We start from the raw sequence: 26,937 nt of genomic DNA, 5'->3' as shown, positions 1-26,937 counted from the left end.
GGAATCGATAACGACGAAAGGGCGGAGAGATTTCTCCTATACTCGATCCAAAAATTCTGGAATGCTTCGGGTAACGGTTCGTCCCAGTCGCACTTCTGCTTCCACAGGTCTTGAACGAATATCTTCGCTGCGACGATGACAGGTCCCACCAGGCCGATGGGATCGAATAAACGAGCTGTGTCCGCAAGCACAATTCGCTTGGTGATGGGTGCCTCTGAGTTCCACACAGGTGAACGGAAGAGAAAACTGTCTGAAGCGGTGTCCCAGAGCAGCCCGAGTGTCTTCACTGGAGTGTTCGCAGTATCCAGCTCAAGCTCCGGCCGGCGGTCGACGAGATTCTCTGTTCAGTTTAGTCAGGTTGGTCGCTGGCATCCGCCGGTTCGTGCACAACACACAGCACAGACAGGACAGACGCACGCTTCTGGGAGTTGGAGTCCTGCAAGTCCAGTAGCATCCAGTCGGTAGAAGAATCAACGTGCGAGACCATCTTCGACGAGACAACAACTCGAGATAGCAGTGGCAGATTCATGGTGTCGTTGCCGAAGAAGGAGTTCGTCATGCAGCAGCTTGGCGAGTGTGAAACGATTGCCACTAAACGTTTCTTAGCCTTGGAACGACGACTAGAAGCCAACCCCGAGCTGAAGACTCAGTACCATCAGTTCATCCGAGAATATGAGCAGCTTGGCCATATGAAGCAGGTGGACAGCGAAGATCCAGACTTTCCCATCTACTTCCTTCCGCATCACGCAGTGTTGAAGCCAGACAGTACCACGACGAAACTGCGGGTAGTATTCGACGCATCCTGCAAAACGTCCACAGGAGTCTCGTTAAACGATGCCCTGATGGTCGGACCCGTCGTTCAGGATGACCTGCTGGCGATTCAACTGCGTTTCCGTCTCCACCGAATAGCCGTCGTCGCAGACGTGGAGAAAATGTATCGGATGATCCTCGTCTATCCGTCAGATCAACGGCTCCAGTGCATTCTGTGGAGAGATACTCCGAACGAACCTATCCGCACGTATCAGTTAGCCACAGTAACGTATGGGACAGCATGTGCTCCGTACTTGGCGACCAAGTGTCTGCAACGGCTGGCAGAACTTGAGGCCGAGAGATATCCTGTAGCGGCGAAGGCAATGAAGGAGGATTACTATGTCGACGATATGCTGAGTGGAGCCGATAACTTTGAAGCCGCTACGCAGCTAGCCAGCGAAATGCTCGAGCTTGCTTCCTCCGGTGGTTTCACTTTGCGAAAATGGAACTCCAATTCCAGCGCACTCCTGGATCAGTTACCAGAGGATCTCGCATTCGACCGTGCGCGCGTACTTATCGTTCACTGCGACCGTGTTTGAAGAACGCAATAAAGTCATTACGGTTGTATCATACCAGTTCGTTTCCGCACAATAAAGTGTTTTCATTATATACCGCGGGTCGAGTTCAGTTCCTATTCCGAAATCCGTTCGAAGTGGGATCCTGTCGGAACATTTTTTGGTCCTTCGAACCTCAAGTTCTGCCAGCCGTTGCAGACACTTGGTCGCCAAGTACGGAGCACATGCTGTCCCATACGTTACTGTGGCTAACTGATACGTGCGGATAGGTTCGTTCGGAGTATCTCTCCACAGAATGCACTGGAGCCGTTGATCTGACGGATAGACGAGGATCATCCGATACATTTTCTCCACGTCTGCGACGACGGCTATTCGGTGGAGACGGAAACGCAGTTGAATCGCCAGCAGGTCATCCTGAACGACGGGTCCGACCATCAGGGCATCGTTTAACGAGACTCCTGTGGACGTTTTGCAGGATGCGTCGAATACTACCCGCAGTTTCGTCGTGGTACTGTCTGGCTTCAACACTGCGTGATGCGGAAGGAAGTAGATGGGAAAGTCTGGATCTTCGCTGTCCACCTGCTTCATATGGCCAAGCTGCTCATATTCTCGGATGAACTGATGGTACTGAGTCTTCAGCTCGGGGTTGGCTTCTAGTCGTCGTTCCAAGGCTAAGAAACGTTTAGTGGCAATCGTTTCACACTCGCCAAGCTGCTGCATGACGAACTCCTTCTTCGGCAACGACACCATGAATCTGCCACTGCTATCTCGAGTTGTTGTCTCGTCGAAGATGGTCTCGCACGTTGATTCTTCTACCGACTGGATGCTACTGGACTTGCAGGACTCCAACTCCCAGAAGCGTGCTAGCTGGTCCTGGATGTCCGCTAGCGTGCACGAAAACGAAACTGCTTGCGTTGGACTCACTGGTTGATCAGGAATGCGTCCTGAAACAATCCAACCGAAGACAGTATTCTGCAGAGTTGGTCCCTCCTCGCTAATCTTGCTTCGTCCTTCGGTGAGAAGATCGTAGAAATACTCGGCACCGATGATGATGTCGATCTGCTCGGGCTCACAGAACTGTGGATCGGCCAACACGATGCTGGATGGCGGCTTCCATTGACCGACGCTGACCCTTTGGACTGGCAGGGTGGCTGTCAACTCCGGTAAAATGTAGAACGACATGTCCTCGTTGTAGGACGAAATATCACCGGACCGGGGAAGGATCCGAGCGTTTACTCGTCTTCGGGATACTGAATTGGAACCTCCGATTCCTTGAACAGTCAAGTGATCGGGAAATCCGCGAAGTTTCAGTTTTTGACTGAAATTGGTGGTCATAAAACAGAACTTCGAGCACGAGTCTAGCAAAGCTCTGGCTAGTCGTGTCGCACCGTACTGGTCCTTGACAGAGACCACGGCAGTGGAGAGAAGGACATCTCCGGTACGGTTGCTCACTGAGAGGGAAACGGAGTTCTGGCTTGTGCATGTCTGATTTGTGGTGTGCAGTGGTTGAGTGTTTGGCAAGTGAGTAACAGGGAGAGCGCTTGTGGACGGTGTAATGGTCTGGGTTGGTGTGGAATGGCTACTGGTGTGTGGTTGTGTTTGGTGTTGCTGCTGGTTTGACGATGGAGGTTTCTTCTGCGACGGGACGGAGGATTTGACAGGTGGGGGTGACTGCTGGTTTGAATCAGTGTGCAACAGGGAATGATGTTTCTGCTGGCAGTGATGACAGCAGCCCTTCGTACACGACTTCGCATAATGTCCAGCAGTTAGACAGTTCAAGCAAACTTTACTCCGCCGAGCCACGTCGAGACGTTCTGGAACCTTCATCTTCAGGAACTTGAAGCAACGGAATGCAGAATGGAACGATTCTCCACAGAAGAGGCACTTGTTCCACGACTGAACTGCTGCATTGCTCACGCCAACCTTCGACCGCTTTTCTTGGACAGGAATGGAATTACTCGGCGCAATTGACTGGAGTACAGAACAGTGCTCACGAAGGAACTGGATCAAATTCGCGTACGTCGGAACCGCATTTGATTTGTGGTGTGCCTCCCATTGTCTGAGAGTGACCGGATCTAATCGCGAGCAGATCATGTACACCAGGATGGTGCTCCAATTCGCCGTGTTCTCTCCTATCTTGTCCAGCATCAACAGGTTCTTCTCAAAGTCGCCGATCAGCTTGCTCAGCGACTCATAGCTCTCCTTCTTCATCACCTCGGCCGAGAACAGCGAATCCAAATGGGCCTTGACGATCAGCTTCTTGTTCTCGTACCTGCGCTCCAATGCTACCCAGGCTACGTCGTAGTTCGCTTCGGTCATCTCCACAGAGTTGATTTCCTGGAGAGCCTCTCCGGTTAACGACGATCGCAGATACGTAAACTTGTCCATAGCTGACAACTGTTGGTTGTTGTGAATCAAGCTACGGAACGAGTCACGGAAGGTGACCCACTCTCTCAGCTGTCCACCGAAGCTCGGCAGTCGAATTTCTGGGAGCTTCACTCTCGAAACAGCTGGAGCGGCTGCTGGTATGGGTTGACCACCGGACACCGCAGCAACGGAGGTCGGTTTGGGTAGCAATCGGGTGAGGGCAGCCTTGATTTTGTAGTAGACGTTCTCGATCTTCATCATGATCTTAACGTTCGCTTCTTCCCTCGCTTGGATTACGCCGGCAATACGAGCCTTTCGCTGTTCCTTGGTTTCCTTCTGGTCCACCTCTTCTTCGTCTTCGGAGAACACATCTTCTGTTAACAGCTCTATCTTTCGACGAACCGCATGGAACTCCTGAAAAACTTCCTCCAATCGCTGAAGACGAATCGCCACTTGATCGACTAGGTCAGGACTGTAATGCTCGACGAAATACTGCATCCCTTCCAACGTCTTCCGGATGTTGCGATCCTGCTTCTCCAGCTCACGAAGATCGTTCGTCATGGTCACTGATCACAGATTCACCACCGCACTCAATGAAAAAGTAATCAAACACTGCACTGCCACTGATACTGAATCACTTCCACTGTGCACTGATTTTTCAAAAAAACATCCACAATCGACTCGACGTCCCGCGCGACCTCGCGAAATAGCAGACAGACGACCGTTATTGACAGCAAGAGAGGACAAACCAAAGCAGACAACAACCAACTGACGAAATTGCCAACAATTCCAAGACCAACCGAACCGACCCACCCGGGGGATAATTGCATTGATGCAGGGGCTCGATCCCACTCAAAAACAAACTCGCATAGGCTCTAATCGACTTTATTGCCTTTCAATCACCACATGCAATATTCGGTAGCGTATCATGCAAGCCACCACAATGAGACAGAACATGCAAAAATCTACTTCCCCGGTTTCAGTTTCAGCAGCCTCGGCGTTATTGTCGTCGTCGTCGTCGTCGTCCTCTCGATCGAACTGCCGCTGATGCAGGTGCCCCGCAGCCGGCGTCGTCGCAGCCAAACGGGAACAATTGCTCGGCTGGGTAAAACTGCTATCACCGTCACACTAATAAACTGGATCGCTTGGGTTCACTGCTCTTCGCATGCAGGTCACTGAACCTCGTTCACACGCACTGGACCTTCTTCACCAGGTCAAAGTTCAGTCCATGTGTGCTTTTCACTGACTGTTCACAGTCCATAGGTCACTGGGTTTCGGTCACTTTTGCACGTCACTAAGTCCCCGAAATCCGGTTCGAAGGACCAAAAAATGTTCCGACAGGATCCCACTTCGAACGGATTTCGGAATAGGAACTGAACTCGACCCGCGGTATATAATGAAAACACTTTATTGTGCGGAAACGAACTGGTATGATACAACCGTAATGACTTTATTGCGTTCTTCAAACACGGTCGCAGTGAACGATAAGTACGCGCGCACGGTCGAATGCGAGATAACTGACTATCTTGCATTACAATGTATAGCTTGAACCTACATCTAATGAGATGTAGGTTGATCGGAAGACAAGAGATACTGAGAGAAATTCTCTTATGTGGAACCTATGCTAATTTGGTATTAGGGTGCGACAGAATTCAACTACGTATAAACAGTCCCAAATGAAGCATAACGTACCTCTGGAGCCGTCCTTCTGATAGGTTTGAGTTAGGATAACTTAAAAAAAATGTATTTCTGAAACGCAGCTGAAAAATAAAGCCAGCAAAAAATCTAAACTGCTACATCATATTAAACGTAATATGTTTTACATTAAAAAAAATAGCTGATTATGCAACGTAACTCTGTATAACGTTATGGCCTACTCTCACGAGTGTAGATTTGAAGTTTTGCTCTTCTGAGTAATTTGGTTGGTATGAAACATCCCAAAGCAGTAAATTATGTAAAGCTTTTAAAAATAACAAACTCATAATAGCTTGTTCAGTTAACCCTCTAATACCCAAATTTTTGATTTTGATCTAAATATCATTTTTCGTCATCTAGAATCGATTTAAACATGTTTTGGAAGATGATTCTTTTTAAATCTCGATTTCGTGAATTTCAGTTTTTGATTTTTCTAATTTTTATTTTTGAACATCCACACAGTTTTATATTTTTCCTGGAAGCCTATTTGGGGTACGGATTTTTTGAGATGAAAACATTTTGAGATTTTATGATTATTGTTGAAATATTTTTATTTTAAATTTTTTTCATAGGAAATTTTATTTTCCGTGTAATTTTAAGGAAAATAATTTAAGAGTGTATTCGATCCCTTTAAACTATAAAACTAGGATAGAATGATTTGGGAAAAATTTAAAATATGTTAATTGTAGCGATTCAATATAAAATAAACAATGACTTCTAGAAGGTGACTAAAACATCAATTTTTAAATGATTTTTAAAAAATATAAATACGTTTTAAAATACACCAAAAACCATTTTGAGATATACAAAACAGTCCTAAATATCAGCCAAAAATATAAAAATTTTGACTTCTCACTAAACAAAAATTACAAAAATGCTCAAACTATACCCCGTCTAAAGGCGGGGTTGGGTATTAGAAGGTTAATAACGCTGCCGCATTACATACTTGATAAATATATATCATCCCTTCCCCTTTATTTCTTCCCATCTTCGTAGTGGAGAAAATCAGTGCTGGGTAATCAAGGTTTCCAAATTCCAGCGCCCAGTAGGTATGTCTTCAAGGAAATTAATTCACTATTATGCTTAATTTAGAATTCCGGGAAAACCCATGCATTATAATTTCACAAAATTTTCCTGTAATTATCGCGGAAGGGACACTCTTGAATTCCAGAAGTTCAGCAAGAACTAAAAATTTATAGAAAATTCTTTAGAATTGGGTTTTTAAATTAAGAAAAATGTATCGATTTTTTGATTTTATACGAAAGAGCACCTTTTTCTGAGCCACTCTAATTTTTTTCCAGATTTTTAGAACTTTATTTTATTTTAGGTACCTTAAATCGATTTCAAAAAAATTTTTTGAAATCACCTTTTAACAGCTGGGTAACTGTTTGACAGCTCCAACCAGTACAAAATGCGACGAGGGGTGATTCGACAAATCGCTACCATACAAACTTCGAATTGATTTTTAAATAGGTTCCCGGGCACCAAAAATAATGAAAATGTGAATTTCGGCTCAGTTTCGCATGCAGATTCAGAATATGGAATTAGCTCAACACCGCTAAAGAAGCCAATTACCTACAGAGACACCGCCAGAAATTCTTATGGGTTTTTTTTCAAAATTTACTAAAAATTTAGTGAAATGCGTAACATTTCCGACTGGAAGTTCAATGTTTTGGAGATTTTGGTTTTCTCAGTCTAGGGAATCCAAACGATTAAATTAGCATTGCCCGACATTTCGGTCTAATTTATTTGACCTTTTTTAAGGGTAAAGCTGTCTATCGTTTTTTGTTATGTTTTATAACTAGTGCCACAATTTTTTTGGAGCTTCTTGTAGCATTTCTACACATATGCATTTTAGGCGAATTTTTGCAATAATTTTGGAAGGGACGTAGACACTGCTTATGCACATTTATCAGCTCACTTGGAACTGGAATGTTTACAGAAAGAAGATTCTCGCAAGATTTCTTGGAATGATTCCAGCAAGAACTCCTTTCAAGATGCCTCTCCCAACTAACAATCACTTATTTAACAAGCACCTTTATGACGAATTAATTCAGCATGATGCTGAATATTACATGGGTTAATTTTCAGGTACAACCTTTCTTCGGGTTTTGTTCACACAAATTTGGGGAAATTATAAACCATAGTGTTGTGTACCAACTGAACTGTTTGTTGTTGAAAGTGTCTAACAATTATATAGTAAAGCTGTTATTCAGCTTCGGCAAAAATGATTAAAGATAAATAAAATGCAAAATTCTTCGATTTCCGCTAGAGTTTATGACTGGCACTAAGGCTATGAACAACTATTATGAAATAACCCAGTAAACATTTTGGGCCATATAATTTACCATATACATCGCAATATAAAAACCAATTCACTCGTATAAGATGCATGAAACTGCTATATGCGCACCAAAGTGGAGGCCATATAGATACTTTTGGCGATTTCTTTCGACTTTCTATGATCAATACTACGATCCACCATTATAGATGAAAATAAAAAAAAATGTGCTGCCAGGCTCGGACATAAAACCTCGTGATTAAGAATCAGGTCCCATACCGCTGAACTAACTACACTTTCTTGTAAAGTGCTGAAATTTCGATCGTTTTGTTTTTCACTGGGACCGATCCTCGTAACGCTACACAGTAATTGGTAAATGCAATTTTTACTAAGTCGGTGCGATTTTGTTCATCACTTGTCTGTCCAGATATCAGATCTGTCAAATGCAATTAATTTGCTTGCGCCCGTTCGTCAGTCAAAACAAATACTAAAACGCGATCGGTTCGGAATCGAAGTAGTAAAGCGAAAACCCCGGCTGAATCGACCTCGCGGGACGATCGTCATCAAATTAGTAGCCAGTACTTAAGTGTACCGTGTTCCATGCAATTTTTTAACCGAGGGACATTGCCAAACTGTTAGGTGCCAAGCCAGTGAATCGGGAAGCCGCTGTCGAAGCAAATTATGAAGATTGTTGTGCTGTCGTCCTGCTGCATGATGAATCGATTGACCAGCCGGTTTATGATAGTTTTCCGACACCGCATAAGTTAATTCTCAACAAGAAAGGTGGTGTGCATAGTCCGGCCAAGTTGGTTCTGCTGTCTAGGACCTAGGCTGTAGGTAACAGGCGGTGTTTGAGTGGCGAAATATAGCGGAAAAATGTTAACATGTTGATAGCATTGTGTAGAATTCGGGGCAGTTTTAGCATTTTCTTGGTGCAAAAACTGAAAAGGAACCGAAGAATATCCTGATTGCGTCACGGACAAGGTGACCACTTATTGGGAATGATTCCGTGAGATTATCAGTGTGCGGTGCAAATACGAAACGCAACGCTGTGGAAATTGGATGGCAAGGAGGGATTCCAGAAGTACGTCAAGAGATTACGTGATCCGTTTCGGATTCTGGAAGCGCATTGAACATGTAAGTTTTGTCGAATTGTTGATTTATTTTTCTTGGTTTTTCAAATGCAAAGTTGTAGCGAGTTCAAATAAACAGCATCGCTAGTGATTTATTTTGACTAAACAAACAAAGTCGTTCGAAAATCGCATTGCTGATTTAGATACAAGTTTTTTCGTCACTGTTGCAGCGTGATTTAGACATCATATCTAGACGAACATTTGAAAAGGGCCTATCTGATTTTTGTAAACAAACATGTTTCTGTCTCTGTAGGGCCCAACTGCATCCACCCACGCACATCAACACCCTTAACAGATAGCTTGAAGAACACTCTTTCTGATAAGGGTGTTGATGTGCGTGGGTGGATGCAGATAGGCCCTACAGAGACAAAAACATGTTTGTTTACGCAAAGCAGATAGGCCCTTTTCAAATGTTCGTCTAGATATATGAATTTGAGATTTGATGTATTCAATTGTGATTTTGCCTATACATTCATATACGATAGTGTGGTTTACTGGGAATTGTAATTGTAATTGTAATTTATTAGCAATACGATAACATATTAGCTTTAGCTTTACATCGGGTCAAGGAAAAAAAAACAATTAAAAACACGTTGGAATAATAACTACACATAAATTCTCATAAATCAAGATTCGAACTCGAGACCCGTTGATTGCCAGCCGCATGCATTCCTATCTGCGCCATCCTAGAGATGATCAATTAAAACACTCAAATCAAAACATAAACTTCCCGTGGTTTAATAATATCTACACTTCGACTCCTGTTCAGCAGTGGTGAATTAGCACAACATTATGGATAACAACTGAGCCACACATTAATACAGCTGATGTTCAGTAAAAACACGTGTTTTTCATTCTGTATTCTGAGTCAAAGTATGATGGAACGAAAGCGCTTATATGACTTGTGACAAACACATTATACAGTAACATGTGTTAATTTGTACCAGAACTGAACAAGAAGCAGAAAAATTGATTGTCAAACTATTTTGTAAAGGAATGACTGTAAGTCGAACACAAAACTTGTTAAACTCTTGAAAAGTGTTTTAAATGATCATTGTTAATACCGATACTGAAGGTTGTGTGTGGTACTGAATCTGCATTGTTATTCGACTACACTTCCAATGCACGTTCTAAGCTCCACAGGTTGAACATTGGCTACTTTTGCAGTTGAAAAAAGCATTTGTACTGTAATATATGCAGCATAATTTTAGTTCAGCTATCATAACTATTATAAAGCAATAATTCAGCATGCATGCTTGTTTGAGGATTGCGATTGTTAGTTGGGCTTAATATCCCTTCAGAATGCATCTCTGTCCATGCATTTCTTAGGAAAATTTCTTAAAATATTCTATCAAAAATTCGCTTCAGAAATTTTTCTAGGCACGTGCTCAAGAGTTTCCCAAGAAATTTCTCAAAAGTTGTATCTTGTTTGTAACTCATTATCGAGTTTCCTCAGAAATCCCTCCTGAGATTCGTTAAGGGTTTCTATGTCAAATTCCTTCAATATTTGCTACATAAAATCATGCTTGTATTCTTACACGTATTTCTTCGAACATTAGTAATATTGCACGAATTTTTCCAGATGATTTTCTTTGCAATTTCCCCAAAAACTCTCTTACATTGTTTTAAAGAAATTCCTTAGAAATAACTTAGAGAAACTTTTGAAGAAATCCCTTGATAAAATCCTGAAAAATGATTCACAGCGGGAATTTCTGGAAGAGTCTCTGAAGGAAGCTTTGACAATCCCTGTAGAAATTTTAAGAATAACTTTCGAAGGAATCACTGGAGAAATATCTGCAGAAATTCTCGAAGGAATCTCTAGAGAAATTTCTCGAGAAACCCTTGGTGAAATTCCGAGAAAAAAATATTGAGGAATTCATAGGGAACCATTAGTAGAATTATTGGAGTAATCCTGGAGTAATCTGTAAATGAATTTCTAAAAAAATAACCCCGTAGGAATACCTGTCAGAACGCATAGATAATTGTATTCGAAATGTTGGAATATGGTCGAAATGGAGGAATATCTGTAAGAAATTTTGAAGAAATCTCAATATAAGCTTCTGAAGCTTCCTGGAAGCTTCGAAGGAATTTCTGCAGGATTTTCTGGATAAATCTGAAGAAAATCCTAAACGCAATCATATGGGAATTTTCAATGGAACCCCTAGTGTGGTTTCTGAACAAACCTCCGGTGAACTTTCTGAAGAAATACCAGCACGAATTTCTGGTAAACTTTCTGAAGAAACCGCTGGAAGAATTTATACAAGAACCATTGAAAGCATTTCCAAAGGAATACCTGTAGCAAATTGAAAAGGAATTCCAGGAGCAATTTCCGATTCATTTTTCACACGAATCCCTGGAAGAATTCCTGGTATAAAAAAAGTAATTTCTGGTGAGATTTTAAAAGGAACTAATCGAAATCAACCTAAAAAGAATTCTTCGTACATTTTTTTGAGAAATTCATAAGTGGATATCTGAAGGAAACCTTGGCGAAATTTCATAAAGATTCTCTGAAAGTCTACGATTTAAACGGCTACGCAGTCTTTTAATATGGGAAAACGAGGTTTATTATTTGCCCGACGTTTTGACACTGGGGTGTTGTGTTATCTTCAGGGGTGACACAACCCCCAGTAGTGAAACGTCGGACAAATAATTAACCTCGTTTTCCCATATTAAAAGACTGGGTAGCCGTTTCAATCGTAGAATAAAATCCTCATTAGATCCTCCAGAATATTCTCTGGAAAAATTGCAGTAAAAACAACGGACAAGTTTCCAAAAAAAAAACATGGTAGATTTTTAAATCAAATTTCTGTAATAGGTTCTGAAGAAAACTTTGGATTAATTAAGAAGAAATCCATAGCAGAAGTTTTTATTTGAATTTGAGGGAAGTTTCCAAATGAATCACTGGAAGAATTTCTGAAGAAATCTTTGTAAAAAATTCTGAATTAGCCTGTGGAAAGTTTTCTATAGAAAACCTTGGACCTATTTCTGGGGCAACCTTTGATTTTGTTGTAGAACCGCTGAATGAATTTCTAAAGGAATCCGTGGATGATTTCCAGAAAGAAATCTCGTACGGATTTCTTGAAAAATAAATCTACGGAGAAAAGGAAACTCATGGAAGAGAAATGTTGGCTGAGACTTCTGGAGGACTTTGTAACGAAAATTCCAAACGTTATTCCAGAGCAAATCACAGCGCGGGCAGTAATGCTGCAGCAAGGGATCCGACAGAACGTGGAACGTTACAAATAGATACTTTCGATGTGGTAGAAGAATTCTTCTACCTCAGTTCCTTGCAAACAGCTGACAATAACGTGAGCTGTGAAATACGTAAAAAATCACTCAATTTAATACCGATTGATTGGTGTTTTTGTATATGAGTCCAGTATCCAGCCGTGTACAAAATTTAAAGTCAAATGGAATAAAATCGACTAAGTTACATGTGAAAACTGACGTGGTCCAGTACTCTAACCCCACGCTACCCGTGTTTTAGTGTGTTCTTGACAGCAGCAGTGGTGCCCGCAATCGAAACCGTCCATTTAGATTTCTCGCACGTCGTCGTCAGTCGTCTGCCTGTTCGTCAAACTGCGGGCAATGGTTGTGGCTTTCTCGTGCCCGGTGGGTAAACCAAACCGAACCACTTTTATACTGTTTCCGGTTGTTGTGTCTTCTGTGCCATGTCGTACAACATACGAATGAAACTTTTCCTAAATGGGACACTCTGCCAGAAGTGGACCATATACTTCAGTTGTAATTTTTTAAGCGATCCTTTACCCGTTACAGAGATACAGCAATATGTACGCCCTCTAGCAATGATGGTTACGACCCACCCACAATAAGCGATACCAGGGTCATCACCAATGTTGGTCGACATGCTTGGGTCGTTCCACTTCTGATAACGTCATGAAACACGTACACGGCAAATCGATTGTAGCGAGCTGGTACCCATCACCCATGTGAACATTTCACGCAAGAAAAAAAAGGAAAATCTAGAACCCAGATACGATGACACTTTTGTGCTTTTCCACAATTTTCCGTTACGGTCTTCTGAGAGTTTCTTTCGCATTTGTTTGGCGTACCGCTGCTCTGTGGTAGAGCGGATTCCCTCATCTCATATAGTCTCCGCTTCGTCAGAGCACGCCGGAGGCAATTTGTAGGTAGAAACGTGGCCTGCTGTAACGAGAAGGTACCAGACGAAACCAACCGGATTTGCGGCAATTTATTCAATCGGAAAGATACCATTTTTGTGCCGTCCAGGTTCATCAGGGTTTACGGTTCTGTTCTTTTCTTCGTGTTCCTCTGTTTCTTTTTCTGTACTCAAGACTTTACAGTAAAGTCTGCATTATGAGATATCATCTCTGTCATTCAAAAAGGCAAGCATGTAAGTAAAAACCAAGGGGTGCTCAATTATAAACTTTTCATGATATTTCCTACGAGTATTTCCTATTATTTTAAGTATGTTTTCTTTTATATTTTAGCAACCTTGGCAGTAATAGACAATTTGGCAAATTTTGATTTTTTTTCATGGCAAATTTTCCCTGAACTATTTATCTATACCAACCGAACACTAGGGGTCTCCAGATAGCCTTGTGGTTAAGGCTATGGATTGCCTATCCGGAGACGGCGGGTTCAATTCCCGTTCCGGTCGGGAACATTTTCTCGACTCCCTGGGCATAGAGTATCATTGAACTTGCCACACAATGTACAAATTCATGCAATGGCAGGCAAAGAAAGCCCTTCAATTAATAACTGTGGAAGTGCTCAAACAACACTAAGTTGAAGAGAGGCAGTGAAGAAGAAGAAGAAGTTTCATGATTATGTTTTGTAACTGTGAATTTGCACCTATAGAACTTTGCAGTTCAAATAATCATGATCGAATAATGTAGGTGTATGATAAGTTTCCATCGGTAAGAAATAATGTGGTTATGGTAGTGGATTCAACTTGAACACTTACTAGTTCAAGCAAAATACAAACTTCAATATGACATTCCAAAAGCCAAAGCATAACTCAATTGAAGATTGGTCGAACTGCAAAGAAAAGTCGAAAAGAAAATTTTTCCAAATCTTCCTCAACTTCCAACGAATTATGGGATCCAAAAGATGACCTACCCCGCCCACCCCATCCGAGTCCCGTTATACACGACTGAAAGAACAACTTTTTGCTTTCTGAAGTCATTAGGGATTCATTGCGCAGTGCTGTGAAATGGCCCGACCAACCGTCGTCGTCCTCACAAGAAAAAAAAAAATGTCAAATCGTTTTCCATTATGCTCGCTTTATTGGTTCGATGTCTGCTGTGCCACCGCACCACCACATCAAATCACGCAAGCTATGGGCGGGGAGTCTATCGAAAGCGAATCCGGTGTCACTCTGTGCGGCAGATGGAGTTAAAATTTCGTGGAAATCGTATCATGTCAGAACGTTTTTATTATCGAAATGTATATAGCGATAGCTGGAAAAGAATCGAATGGAATGGTGTTTCACCTCCGCATCTTATATATAAACAAACGCAGTGTCAATAACAATAATTCAATGTCCATGACTTTTTTTTGTCTTTCAACACCAAATATTCGAGAGACGATGCTAACCAACTATATCGAGTGGTTTATTCGACTGCTTTACTGCTTTCTACTGCTGGCTTACATTATCGATTTTATCGTGTAAATATCTTAAAAGATAAATCCTGCTTCAATTGGACAACTCGAGCAAGCAGTTGTTATGGTGCGGTTGCTATCAAGAGAATTAGGAAAAGCTACGATCCAATCAGGCGTGGAATGGGATTAGGAGTTTATTGGCGTCTTGCTGTGCTTTTAAGATGACATCTGCCAATTTTTTTTTCACATGGGAACAAGAATTGCAAAACCCTGACGAAGTTCAAAATCCCTATGTTCTTCCAATTCGACAGCTCTGAATAATGACTCAATTTCGTTTGGGTTATCAAGAAATAAGTTAGCTTGCTTTCAAGTAAAATAATGGAAGAACAGAAAACAAATTGAGATTGAAAGATTAAAGTTCAAACAAATAACAGTGGTTCTATAATAAGATAGGTTATCCTTGAATACTGTCCAATGTCATAGATATCATCGACATCATTAAACACTTAACCCAGCGTTTCTCAAACCATGTGACGCGATCCACTGGTGGGTCGCGGGCTAATTTTTGGTGCATTTTCAGGATATTGTAATGAATATCTTTCTTAGCTTGTGACGAATTATGTTGTGAGCCATTTTCAAAATTTACTAATACGTAGGTACCTACTGTCTTGGAGAACATCGCACTACTATTTGCGTTCTTTAATCGATTGGTTCCAGAACCAGAGTTTAAAATTTTCTTTTTTAATGAGTACAAACGTCGTGAATTTTGAGAATTCCAAACTGAGGCATGAAATAAATTTCATTTTTCCTCTCTTATTCATTCATTATTTTGACATTGACAATTTTCACTGATGAATATAACTAGACCATAAATCTCGATTATATCAGGTATCAGAAGGCCGGCTCCAGAGGCACGTTATCCTCCATTTGGGACATTTGTGCCATCGCCAAACTAATAGCCTATTTCATCATCTACCTGAGGGAAAAGGAAGGAAATAAGGATAAGTATGGGGATAAGGACAGGTAGGGAAATAGGAAAAGTACCCTGGAAGAGGATACTAACGCATAAGCGTACCACAATGGATTCAAACTGCGCCCTGAAAAGGGCACTTTAATAACGCATAAAGCAAAAGAGAGCCTAGAGCTCTTTACCACAGCGGGTTAAGAACAACAGAATATCCTGAATATTCAGGTCTCTGAAGTCAGTTTCACTTAATTAGTGTTTACCGAATACTCGGAAACGCAATTGCGCAAAAACTGGACAGTTACATATCAAATGATACGAAGTTCCAAAATAGGATTCACAGCTATCACATGCAAATGAATCAGCTTGCTGAATATTCGCCATGTGATAGCTGAGTCGACAGTGGCCTGTCAATGCCTTGACCAGAATGTTGCAATTCTGCTTTGACAGATTTGTAAGATACTTCGCCATCCTTGGAGATGACTCAGTACAATACAATTTGGTTTGACGATATGACTCCAAATTATTCCAGTACTGTCTGTGTTGAGTAGCAGCCCAGGTGTGAATCTGAAGCTCTACCCGACACTTGGATATCGGAATAGCTGGCTTAGGGCCAGTGAAGTCATGTGATGCTCCAGTGCGAGCTAACTCATCAGCCAATTCATTTCTAGCGATGGAAGAATGGCCAGGTACCCGAGCAAAGTCCAACAACAAAACTACAGCAAATCGAAAACATGATTTGTATTCAGCAACAAATTGATATCACATTTTGATATCATTTTATCATTACTTAATTTGATTTAAAATTTTGCTTTCAGTTTGCTGTCATTTTAAAATAATGTAAATATACAGTGTTACAATAATTTTTAAATCTTTTAGTAAACTATGTGAAGTAATTCTAGGGATATATCATTAGTGCAATTGTATTATTGTATTTAGGATTTGATATCAACCGAAAAACTCTACATTTAACGATTTTTCATTTTTCTTGCGCTGATAACAAAAATAGTTATCAATTTGCTATCATCGATAGCAGGAATGGTTTTCAACCTGCTGTCACAGGAACATTTTTCTGCTCTCATTTTTGATGTTTTAACCGTTAAAACGACCAAAACGACAACAACCTGAGTTATCAAAATTTGCAATATCACAACATCAAAATTAGTTTTCAATTTGCTATCAGACTTTGCTCGGGTACCCATACAAGGTGAACAGCGTTTACTGAATTCAGCTCCTCGATTTGAGTTCGACAAGCGATAACTATCTTCTTCGACCTGGAGTTGGCCGAAGCAAGTGCTTTAATAGCAGCCTGGCTATCTAAACAGAAGTATATTACTTTGCCCATTACGTGCTGCTAAAATGCTGATTGCACTCCTCACATAAGAGCAAAGATTTCGGCCTGAAAAACGGTGCAGTGTCTACCAAGTGAGTAAGACTGATACAGCATCAGCTCACGAGAATAAACACCAGCACCTGCTTGACCGTCGAGAAGGGAGCCATCAGTGTAACATACGATGCCGTCTGAAATACTTCTTTCCAGATAACCAGATATCCACTCTTCCCGGGAAGGAAATTTCGTGGAAAATGTCCTATATGGAAAATTACAAGCAATTGTAGAATCACTAGGAGCAAGTACAATTTTGTCCCAATTCACCAAAAGTGGAAACAACGAGGTGTGTGTTGATCTGCGGTTCACAGGAGTTTCCTCAAGTAGACCGAGTACCCGTAGTGCAAGAAAGTGCTTCTTGTTTGAGATGAATGTGTAGTGGGGCAACTTCAAAGAGAACTTCGAGCGCTGCCGTGGGAGTTGAAGAGAACGCTCCAGACATCGCCATTAAGCACATCCTTTGGAGATGGCCAAATTTTGATTGGACCGTTCTCACTTCGCCTTTTTGCCACCACACAATACATCTATGGGCCAATATTGGCCGAATAACAGTTGTGTAGATCCATTTGATATACTTGGGTTTTAGACCCAAAGTTGTACCAAAGGTTCGCCGGCATTGCCCGAAGGCCATACAAGCTTTCTTGATACTGAACTCAATGTGAGGTGTCCAGGAAAGCATGGAATCAAGAATAATTCCAACGTACTTTACCTGTTCAGTCACTTCGATTTCAGAATCAAAGAGACGCAAAGGTCGAACGCCATTACGGTTTCGCCTTTCCGTGAAAAGAACAATAGATGTTTTACTCGGATTAAACGAAAGGCCATATTGGCGACACCAACCCTCAACTACCTGAAGGACGCTTTGCATCAGGTCAAAAAGGGTGGTGATACACATACTAACTAACAATGCTAGGTAGTCGTCGGCAAAACCATAAGTAGGAAAACCGCTATTATTGAGTTGCCTCAATAGCGTATCTGCTACGAAATTCCACAAAAGCGGTGATAAGATTCCACCTTGGGGGTATCCACAAACACTCCATTTCCTTATTCCTGCTAGACACAATGTCGAGAAGAAATATCGGTTTTTGAGCATTTGGTGAATCCAATTGGAAATCATTGGAGATATACCATGACTCCGTGCGGCTTCCAATATGGCATCGAAAGGCACGTTGTCAAAGGCACCCTCGATATCTAAGAAAACACCCAGTGTTCTGGCAGCACTGCATGAGTGCCGGTTGCCACAAGATATGCGTTCGGTCGATGAGGCATTTGGTAAGTGTCGGTTGACAGACGTCAAAATGACAGGAGCATAAATGTCAGGAGTGAGTAAGAAGGAAAGACGTCAACCTAAAACTGTAAATAATAACATAAGAAGTAGCGTAATAAAATGAAATCCTTGTAAATAGAAGTTTGATAAGAGTGAAGACGAAAGTGCGCGAGTTTCTATTAGTTGAATTTGGTTGGAGATTAGCTCCATTTCGAATTAGTTCCGTGAGTGTTAGAATCACACAAGGTGGTAGACCCGTTTCAACACCAGGAGATTGTAAGTGAGACAAAATTGTGTGGTTCAAAGGACCACTATTTACATGTTATCCCAATCCGTAGTAATTGCTGAGCTGCGGTGAATCGAAGCGAATTCCAAGGCACAGACAGGCAGGACAGAAAAACATCGGTAGGACAGAGACTCCGCTCGGATAAGGTAACAAAGTGAACGATAGTGATGTGGATAGAAATATAATTGATTGATCTGGTAGATTAGGAAGACGCACACGACGGGACAGATCCAACGGCACAGTGTAGAAAATTGCGCTTACTGTGGCCAAAATTTGTAAGTTGAGATATTTACTAAAGTTTAAATGAAATAAGACATAGGTAAATAATTTAATAGGTGGTTGCGTTGCCCCTTCGGAAAGTAGGAAGGAAAGCCAGGAAGGAGGAAAATCAAACTAAAATTGTGAGTTTTACATGAACTTTTCATAATTTTACCCATTTAAACTGTATGATTACTGACGCGAATAATTGTTTATTGAATTACAGTTTGATCTGCCATAACGTAAAACGGCTGATTTTCAAAAACGGTTTGTTGATCCGAAATTCCGACCCGAACACCCAGACAAGACTGCTTTTGAGCGAATGCTTTCTCGATATCGTAAACAACCTTGTGTAAAAGAGTCACAGTGTACTAACCAGATTGGTAGGCATGTTGGTTCACATGAAGAGGCACGTTGGCCAGATGAACATCGCGGATGTGATGATCCACAATGCGTTCTAAGCATTTCAGAAGAAAAGAGGTCAAACTGATAGGTCTGAAACTCTTTGCTTCTTCATACGACGCACGACCCACTTTCGGAATAAACGTGACAGTAATATCGCGCCAGGATTTGGGAATATACCCTGTGGCAAAACTGCAAACAAGTATTTTTTTCAAAACATGTTTGAAATGATCAGATCCGTTCTGAAGCAAAATAGAATAAATCCCATCTGCCCAGGAGATTTGAAAGGAGCAAAGCTATTAAGAGCCCACTCAATTGATTCTATAGTTACAATACTCTGAGCCGAAGCCAGGGAATCGTAACTACAAGAAAAGACATCATGTTTATCCGAAGATGTAATCTCCATACATCCAGGGAAGTGTGTGCTGAATAAGCATTCCAGAACTTCCTCATCAGAAGATGTCAGATCGCCATTTGGCAAACGAAGTTCGTTCACTCGGAAATCCTCAGATTTCGCAAGGATTTTATTTAACCGACTGACTTCACTCAAACTGGAAACATTTGTACAAAGGTTTTTCCAGCCGGATCGTTCAGCAGATCGGAGAGCTTTCCTGTAGGCCTTGCGGGCCGACCTGAAAGTCTCCGATCCAGCCGAACGTCGTTTGTTCCAACTCTTTCTGCATTGTTTCCTGAGTTTCGCCAGATCAGAGTTCCACCAAGGGGTTCCTCTTGTGATCTTCACAGACCGTAGAGGGCATGCTTCTTCAATAGCTTCCATGATGAAGGTCGTTGTAGTATCAACGGCATCATATAAATCACTTGGAGTGTCAATAGATGGTGAGTATCCATGAAATTTGGCAGCAACCAAATCAGTAAACAGATCCCAGTTTGTAAACCGGGGATTCCTGAAACGCAATGTTTGCGAAGAAACATTTAAATGTTCAAAAAAGATGAAACGATGGTCAGATGAAGATTCTTCATCTGACACATGCCAATTGGTCAGCTCGTGACTAATTCTACTAGAGCAAAGCGTTATGTCTAACACTTCTTCTCTAGCAGATACCATGAAGGTAGGGCGTTTGCCTATGTTAAATAATGCAAGATCTGTACTACTTAAATACTCTATCAAACTGGAGCCTCTCAAATTAATTTCTGAGCTGCCCCAGATGATATGGTGAGCATTAGCATCACTGTCAGCAATTAGCGGAAGGCCTTTTAAAAAGACACTACACCGTCTTCAGCCAGAGGCTGTACAGACTGAACATTACACTAACACGAGACAACGGACAACATAACACCCAGTGGCCCAATGGAGAATTTTCCGTTTGACGAAAAGTTTTCCCCGACTGGAGCGGGAATCGAACCCGCACTCCGAGGCTTACGAAACGCCTAGACGACTGACGCCGCTAACCGCACGGCCACGAAGTGCAGTATGCGATGACTTGTTTGAAAGCATTCGTAGGGGATGGTTCATAAACCGAACATATTTCTTGTTGAGGTTTCCAACAGATAAATACATCAATTGTGATAGCACATACATCTCTGGTGGTTAGTTCAGAGATGAGTGTAGCAACTATTGCGTTGTTGACTAGCACACAGGCTCGAGGCATGACACGCGAGTTTGCCATTTCATGTTTACTGAAAATAGCAAACACCGGGTTCACAAGGTTTCCTAGATAAAAATTTCCCTTACAGAAGTAAAGTTCTTGGACCAAAGCCACTAGGGCTGAACCATTTTGCATAAGTCTGCAAATATTGTTTGTTGCTGTTCTTTCATGCTGAAGATGGATCTGAGCTATCCTAACCGTAGCCACTACCCAAACTAGACAAGAATAAGCTCTCCGCAACAACAGCACAACAAAGAACAGCACCAACAAAACCAGATCGGTATCGATAGGAAAACGCCAAAGGTGAGGATACATAGAATATACTGTGTAAATCGCATAATGCGAAACCATATAGGTGAAAATTTAAACTAATTAACAACATCTTCATAATCCCGCCCTTATTTAGCCTCAAGTGAGACTAAAGAAGGGCAGCCGATTGTCTCTGAGAAACACAAGGTCCACTGCACCATTGCTCCGGTTAGCGCAGTAAGGGCAACATACTGTGGAGGGCGCCCTGGTACTCCACAGGCTCCGTTTGCGATTAGGTTTTTATTAGATCCCCCTAGCCATTCATTCCTAGGCACGGTAAGCATGAAGCCGCATCACACCATGAATTAGGGGTCACCTGTTGGTGGACTCTTACCACCGGAACAGGCGGTCCGTAGTGTTATTCTTAGCCAATTGAGACAATCGCTACCGACACTACACAGCTATCTAGGCTGATCAAGAAAAGAAGTTCTACGGGGTATGACTGGGTTTACGTAAAACTTGGTATTTTTCGGCTTTCAGTCACAGAAAAGCGTTGATTATTTTAGATCATTGCCAACGTTTCGATCCTGTGGTTGGGATCTTCATCAGGGCCTATTTATTTTGAAAAGGAGGGGGGGGGGGGGGGAGTTGTACAATTATGCTGTTTTTTTTTTTTTTTTTTTTTACCACCAAGTTTCAAGAAAAGAAGTTAATATTGAAGATCAACTTCATGCGGGCCCGAACAGCCGTGAACAGATGAGAGGTTTTCGATTTCATTGGCGTTGTCATTTGATATCAACTGCGACCAAAAGTTATTAACAGCATTTTGCGATTTATTTTAAATATTGTGTCATTTTTGATTGGTGAACGAAAATCGCCGCCAGGAAACTGACAATAATTTGCAACTGATGTAAATAAAATTAAACTCAATATCTGAGACCGAGCCAGTTTTCCATAGGCCTTGTCAAACTGCCACAGACAATCAATAATGATGTGATTGATCGGGGTTATAATTGACGTTATGCCACAAAGAAGAATTCGCTCCCTAGAGAGATCAACAAAGACATCAAACATCCCGCGAATCTCCCTTTTTTACTACCATCATAAGAATCACCCCTAAGCATCCGTAGTGTCACTTTGCCGGATGGGACCCTTAACCGATGCAATTTCGCCCCATCTTCCAAATAACCCAATTAAGTTCGAGTATCCATTTGCGCCCCCGAAAAATAACCATCGCATCGTATCGTAACCATTATTGGTTGCGGCGGAATATAACACCATCACGCGCAAAGGAAACCTCCCCAGAGGCAGGCAGACAGACGACATCCTGAGGAAAATCCAATCACAGTTCCAATAAAAGGCCCATCCACCGATAATCGTGACTGAGTGCAATAAATAGACGCACCACAATTACCCGGAGGGTGTCTTGTCGGTGGAGGGAAAAGAATATGTAGGGTGCAGGATTGTTTCTCGCTATGGTAATGATGGTGTTGGCATAAGGGGAACAACGTAATTTCGTGTGGTTTGGGGCTATGATAAGGATGCTTAGTGGATAGATAAGGTATCAATAATGTGGTTTATAAGGAGGATTCCTTACTAATCGCAATCCTGTTTTTTTTTTTTTTTGTATAAGTTATTTAAAAGCCCTGCTCTGTTCTCTCACCGTAATTTCTCAGCTTGTATTCAATTTAGGTTTGAAATCTGTTTAGGACATACCTTATGCTAGCTTTATGTAAAATGAATGTGGAAACGACCGACGGATTGGCAGAGTTATCCCTCTATGGTTGGCTTTTCGGTCCGGATAAATTATAAGCGGGGTGATACTATTTCATCCGACGTTTCAAACCTTGGAAGACCCAAACCAAGGGTCGAAACGTCGGATGAAATAGTATCACCTCGCTTTTAATTTACCCGGACTGAAAAGTCAACCATAGAAGGATAACTCTTTATGTAAAATATCACTTAAATTGGTTGGAATCTAACTGAGAAGGTCTCCAGTTAGCCTAGTGGTTAATGCTATGGATCGCCAATCCGGAGACGGCGTGTTCGATTCCCATTCTGGTCGGGAAAATTTTCTCGACTCCCTGGGCATAGTGTTTCATTGTACTTTCCACACCATGTACAAATTCATGCAATGGCAGGCAAAGAAAGCCCTTCAATTAATAACTGTGGAACTGCTTAAAGAACACTATGTTGAAGAGAGGTAGGCCAAGTTCCAGTGGGGACGTAGAGCCATAAAGAAGAAGAAGATAACTGAGAAATTAGGCTGGGCGTAGAGCAGATGACAGGGCATTATAAAACACTTAACCGTAGGTAGACTTCTACCTACGGTCATGCATATATTTTATGAACCGCATGGAAACTTTACTATCGAGAAATTGAGTTTTAATACAAAAAAAACCCGGATTGATCCACCTAGTGGTGATAGTGCCTTTCTCGTCGAATATGTACTCATGACGTTTCCGTTGACGTGAGCTGAAATATTCCTGAATCATGAGAATACTTTACTTAGAATTTTATCAGAGCCATCATTGCATCATTGAATTGACTTTAAACTTATTGATGGCACATATTCCGACGTTATGTTCAACGTATAGGCAGAGCTGGAAAATATCAGACCTCTCAGTTGACAGCTTGACCTCCTTCACTATCACTGGAGGCCAATCAACACCAAGACGATACAACTTTTCACAAACACAGATACCTTAACGATTTTCGACAAAGAATTTTCTACACACTTCTACACACGCTATATTTTATTATCATGCATGTAAAATTTGACAAAAACATGCAAGTAACTGAAATTTTTCATACTGAATCCCATTCAACTTTCAACCACATTACAGTGCGTGAGGAAGCAATCAGTCGCACAAAAATTTTATGCAGTCATTTTAGACGCGAAAGAGAATTGAAAAAGTTTGTTCGGAGTTATTACGATTAAATTTTAATTTTCCCATATAACGTTGACCCATGTAATAATGCACATCTCAGGAATCTGAAATGGTGTGATTGGATGAGATCGTCTTAGTTTTGTCAAGATATCTATCGCTTGCTTTAATTTTTCTCACTTTTGAATTCCGACGAAGCACCCAACGCTAGTTTTGGAATACTACCGGTAGTTTCTTATGTGGTCTGAGACTATTTTCTTGCTAACCGTTCATCAGGTTACCTAAGGAGCCGCGATTTGATGTGTCGCATGCATGTGTTTGGTTCACTTAAATATTTGGCGGTGGAGCGGGCCTGGTTTGATGGTTAGAACACAAGACTATCATGCCAAGGGCCTGGGATCGAATCCCACTCCCGACATATTCACAAAATGTAGGTTCTTCCTTCGGAAGGGAAGGGTCCCAAAATGAACTAGCTTCGAGTAAAAAATCTCGTTAATAAAGACAAAAAAAATAAAATTTGGTCTTTTCCGGAGGGAACCCGGAACCGGTTCCGGAACACCACCGGTTCTCTCAAATATGGTCTAAAACTATTTTTACTAACCATTCATCAAGTCGCCTAAGGAGCCGCGATTTAAAGTGTCGCATGCATGGGTTCGGTTCACTTTTATATTTGGCCACATCTGGCGGGACATACGGAACCGATTCCTGAACACTACCGATAAAATCTTAGGTTGTCTAAGACTGTTTTCTTGTTTATCATTCATCAAGTTATTGAAAAAGCCGCGATTTGATGTGTCGCATGCCTGGGTTTGATTCACTGTTATATTTGGCCACTTCCGGCGCGACCTCCGGAACCGGTTTTGGAACACCGGTAGTTTCTTATGTGATCTGAGACCATTTTCTTGCTAACCGTTCATCAGGTTATCGCAAAAGGCGCGATTTGATGTGTCGCTTGCATGGGTTTGTTTCATTTTTATATTTGTCCACTTCCGGCGGGACGCCCGGAACCGGTTCAGGAACACTACCGATTCAGATATGATCTGAGACTATTTTCATGTTACCCGTTCATCAGTTTATTGAAAAAGCTGCGATTTGATGAGTCGCATGTATGGGTTTGGTTCACTTTTATATTTGGCCACTTCTGGTGGGACCTTCGGAACCGGTTCCGGAACATTACCGGTTCAGGTATGGTCTGAGACTATTTTCTTGCTAACCGTTCACCATATTATCGAAAATGCCGTGGTTTGATGTGTCGCATGCGTGGGTTTGTTGCATTTTCATATCTAGCCCCTTCCTGGGGTACCGATCCGGAACGCCTAAATGGCCATAATTCCGGAACGGCTGAACCGATCCAAACCATTTTCAATACCAAACAATGGGACCAGATTCCGCGTCGAATGAACCGTCGGTCATTAAAATCGGTTGAGATTTACTGCCGAAAAGTGACGTGAGTTCGTTTGTACACATACACACACACATACACACACACATACACACACACAGACATCACCTCAATTCGTCGAGCTGAGTTGATTGGTATATGTGACTCGAATCTCCGGGCCTCCTATCAAAAAGTCATTTTTGGAGTGAACATATAGCCTTTCCAGTACACTTAGTGTACGAGAAAGGCAAAAAACATCTCACTAAATACCCTCAAATCCTTTTGATTATTTTTCGAATTCACCGGCAAAATTCGATGAAACTGATAAATAGAAGAACGACATTTTCATATCATGCTTAAAAAAAAACCCATCAAACCCCTCAAAAAAAGTATCAAGTAAATTAAGATATAAAAGGATTACGTGTATTGTCCATCAGACTTGAATGGCAAGCTGTATTGACTACAAGGGACACACGGACATCTTCCGGTGGTGGTGGGCGGGTGCCTGTCTATTGATGAAACCCATGCAAAAAAGTCCGATAGACAAAATTTTACCGCTTTAATGGCGTGTGGGGACCCGAAAAAGCGGACGGGTTACCGCATTCATTCAGTCGAATGCCTCGATCCCTTCCGGAAATGTGATCCGATTTCGGAGGGGATTTGGTTTTGGGCGTCATTTTCCTGTATTTTATTTTTTATTCTCTATGAAAAGGTGAGTCTGCCGAGATAAAGAGGTGTTTTTTGCCGGCGCTGGCTGCTGCGGGAAAACTTTTGGTGGCGGAGTTGTTTTCTAGGATGTGTTTTCCTCATTTAAACTTGTAAATTAGATGATGAACGGGGTTCGCTGGTGCAGGATAACGATTTGCGACGGCTAACGACTTGAGAAGGCATTAAAGAGCAACAAATGGTGGGTTACTTTTATGTTTACTAATTATGACTTTTCTCGTTAAAACGAAATACGTTATTATGAATTCTAGAATGGACGCATTGGCAAAGATTGAGTTTTATGATTACAACCAGGATTTAATTTGAGGTTGAATTGCTTATTTTTTTTAAATTATGGTTCTTTTTTTATTATTTGTGGCATGACGTCGTTATTAGCCAAAGGCCTGCTTCTCTGATTTCAGTGTTCTATGAGCGTCTTCACAGATACTGACTAAAGGCTTTCTTTGCATAAATTTCTTCATGCAAAAAATGTTCCTTGAAATTGAGTAAATTTCAGTTTTTCGTCAAGACCATGCGAACCCAGTTTGAATTTCTATTCCACAGAATCGTAACTTGTTCTGTGGCTTAGTTGGTTAAAGCGCTAGACTAGCGATACGGAGCCGTGGGTTCAAATCCCACCAAAGTAAGTGGTAAGTTGTAAGTGGTTTTTCACAAATTTGTCTCTTAACTCGCCAATTGAACACGCACTGTCAAATTTAGGATTTTTTTTCGTCTATATCAGACAAGCCAGTCGACTGGTATAGCCCGTAAAAGGCAATGCAGTTATCCGCACATGCTGAGGATAACGGGCTTGATTCCCGAACCAACCTAGAGTTTTTCCTTGACTGGCTTGGGTGCCTGCCCCACGATTTACACATGTATTTAAAATGGTGATTTGGTAGAAAATGTTCTCAGTTAGTAACTGTAAAAGTGCTCAAAGAACACTAACCTGAGAGGTTGACTTTGTCCCAGATGAAACGTTACGCCATTAAGAAGAGGAAGAAGAAGAAGAAGAAGAAGAAGAAGAAGAAGAAGAAGAAGAAGAAGAAGAAGAAGAAGAAGAAGAATCTAAAAAAACTACTTTATTTTATAAAAGATATTGTTTGACGGCTCAAAATATTACTCGGTGAAATTTCGAAGCAGAATTTTAAACCAC

General features: G+C 41.6%; 1 protein-coding gene and 1 long non-coding RNA gene across 15 annotated transcripts in view; one reads left to right on the top strand and one right to left on the bottom strand.

Annotated features, from left to right (window-relative positions):
* Positions 1–26,937, bottom strand: part of LOC109418311 (dual specificity calcium/calmodulin-dependent 3',5'-cyclic nucleotide phosphodiesterase 1) — a 760,467-nt gene that overhangs the window by 351,157 nt on the left and 382,373 nt on the right. The gene's annotated exons all lie outside the window — the stretch shown is intronic.
* LOC134286016 (uncharacterized) lies at positions 17,910–18,846 on the top strand. Of its 2 annotated transcripts, XR_009996838.1 has the most exons (5): positions 17,910–18,281; positions 18,344–18,437; positions 18,493–18,566; positions 18,627–18,692; positions 18,776–18,846. It is a non-coding gene; the product is annotated as an uncharacterized LOC134286016 (long non-coding RNA). The 2 variants fall into 2 exon arrangements; XR_009996837.1 differs by having other exon boundaries at positions 17,910–18,437.

Source organism: Aedes albopictus, chromosome 2 (assembly GCF_035046485.1).
Source record: "Aedes albopictus strain Foshan chromosome 2, AalbF5, whole genome shotgun sequence".
Taxonomy (NCBI): domain Eukaryota; kingdom Metazoa; phylum Arthropoda; class Insecta; order Diptera; family Culicidae; genus Aedes; species Aedes albopictus.
The sequence above is the reverse complement of the archived record's forward strand: the minus strand, read 5'-3'. Positions and strand labels throughout refer to the sequence as shown.